The sequence below is a fragment of the Egretta garzetta genome, unplaced genomic scaffold (assembly GCF_000687185.1).
Source record: "Egretta garzetta isolate BGI_Z169 unplaced genomic scaffold, ASM68718v1 scaffold503, whole genome shotgun sequence".
In the NCBI taxonomy this organism is placed as follows: domain Eukaryota; kingdom Metazoa; phylum Chordata; class Aves; order Pelecaniformes; family Ardeidae; genus Egretta; species Egretta garzetta.
In genome coordinates, this window is record NW_009259107.1 from 98,695 (window position 1) to 101,510 (window position 2,816).

Here is a 2,816-nt window from a genome sequence, read left to right on the forward strand (position 1 = left end):
CAGTGTATAACTCAATACTTCTCTACACAGGTGTATTATATTCACTGAAGTTAATGTGTAATAATAATAAAATTAACTTTGTGCTGAGACAATACATCAAAAATCTCTGTTAGTATTTTTTTTGTCATGGACAATTAACAGTAAGGGAATGCAAGGAGATATAATGTACAATTTTATCACTTTAAGACTTTGATTAAATCATAGAATCATAGAATCACTTTGGTTGGAAAAGACCTTTGAGATCATTGAGTCCAACCTTTAACCTAACCCTGCCATCCCACCACTAAACCATGTCCCTAAGCACCTCATCTATCCTTCTTTTAAATACCTCCAGGGATGGGGACTCAACCACCTCTCTGGGCAGCCCATTCCAGAGCCTGACAACCCTTATAAATAAAGAGGAAGAAAAGATAATTATGTGAAAGAATGTATTTCTGATGGTGGTGAGGATAAAACTAGGAAGTAATGGGATAAAAATAAGCCAACGTGGCCAATAAGTACACATTTCATTGTGCTCTTCACAAGCAAGCTTTGCAAGCTTTCATTCAACAATTACGGCTTGCTTTGCACTGAAACAGGAGATTACTTAATTAACACAGCAATGAGTGATTGATATGAACTTCAGAAATCTCTACTACCTTCCACCATAGAAGTTAATAATCCAGCTCTACAAAAGTACCCCAGTAACATAACAACAACTACACAAATATAAACTAAGGGTAGCATTTCCAAATACAACATCCTCCTTACATATGGTATGACTGAATTAAACTATGGACAAGGTTTTTTAAAAAAATTCACTTATTTATGTGGACACTAGTCTCCCTAGGTAAAAAGCAGGAGACACCTGACTTGAGTTGTTTAAAATTATATTAGGCAATATCATGGTAAACACTGTCAGGAAAAAATAGCAAGAGAAATTACTATATGTGTGTGTATGTATGCACCCATTCATGCATGAATGTGGGTTTATATTTCCTATTTTAAGTATTTCCATTCATATATATATATATATTTCCCATGTATAATGTCCATGCTATTTCTAAAGCTGTTCAAAACAGATAATGTGCCAGATTTATTTTTTTTTTTTGGTGATATGGTAAGATGTAATACAGTTTAACATAGCCCTGCTGGCAGACAGAAAATTATGAAAACTTTGTGACTTCTGTCATTTAGTCACAGTAGGGATTTTTATTATAGAATCTTTCAGAATAACAGGAGAAATAAAGATTGACAATAGCCTGAGAGACACTAAAGAAAATGAACTAATTAAAAGTTCTGCAAAGAAATGAAAGCAATTATTATCCCAAATTTATTACTCTTTGTCATTTTTAAACATTTTTTTATCATCTGGATCTTAAATCATATTTTATTCCTTTGCTGGTTTTTTTTTTTTGGGGGTGGGGGAGGTGTTTGTTTTGGTGGTGTTGGGGTTTTTTTAATTATTGTGTATCACTGTCTGCAACAGTGGCTTGTGCATTAGGCGCTTTTTACATTTTAAATTCCAGCCACATGCTCTTGCATTTCTAAGTACATGAGTCTGATGATTCTGCCACTGGGAAATGTTTAGTTTCATTAAAAAAAAAAATCAATTAGGTGAGCCTTGTACTTAAGGGGAACTTCTGTCAGATCCTTTGACTTGGAGGAGTTGGATCACAAAATGCCTTCCAGCTTTCTGCATGACACCTTGACTAGACTTTTATTCTATCATCTCTCACTAATAATCAACTCAATTTATACTTTATGAGTACAAATAGTGGAATTGATACTTTTATCACAACTGGCAGCATGTAGGACAGCTACTGCATCAATTTTATTAAGAAACAGATAAATTTTAAAAGTTTTCAGTTTTGGGGACCTCTTTAAGATATCATGTAGTGCTTGAAGATCTTTATTATAGATCCATCATTAGTGGTTCTTCTCTTCTTTGAAAGACACTTAGAATACATACACGCTATCATAAACCATCTCTTCTTTCTTCACACTACTACTTCATAACATTCTGATGTCTAACCATCCAGCTGTGCTGTGCTCATACATCTTATGTAGTGTAACCTTGTATTTACTGGCATTACTTAAGTTTCCATCATACTTGTCTAGATCTTCTAACATGCAGTTTAAAATATTATCTTAAATCATCTGCCCACATTATTTTTGTGATCAAATCCCCCTACGCAGTCTTGCTTCCTTACAAACTCCATTTTAGCCAGAGGAGCCAGCAGAGACATGTCTTCATCTGCAATTTTTATTATACTGCGTAGATGTACTTTCACCCATCCCCACTTTTCAGAAAGAGTAGTTTCACAAACTTGATGGTGTAATAGCCAGTTTTCTTTTTCATTCACTTTCATTTACAGTGATTATTAGAAAAAGCAACCCATATTGCCTATCTCCTTCCTAACATTGAATTTAGAGAACAAAATGAGACCAACAAAAGCAAAAGAAACTTTGTGTGTTGCCACTCCCCTCTGGCTCCCACAGAACCTTCTATATTTTCTGAGTTTGTTTCTTGATTGTCTTTCTATTCATTTCCTGTACAGTGAGAACAGTACCACCAATTAACCATGAATTCTGGGCATGCTTACCTATACTATGGACTTTGGAAACATGATGTTCTTCTAGCTAGACTTCCAGGAGTTTTTTTTGGAAGGGAAGAGACAGGACAAATAGCATTACATTTTTTCTTAAGGTACTGATTATTCTATATTTATATACTAGGTTATCTGCTGTTTGGGTTTCCTTGGTTTTTTTTTTTCTAAAAGAAAGAAAAATATTAATAACCCACAACAGGTTTTGAAATGGCTGCTGGGATGCTT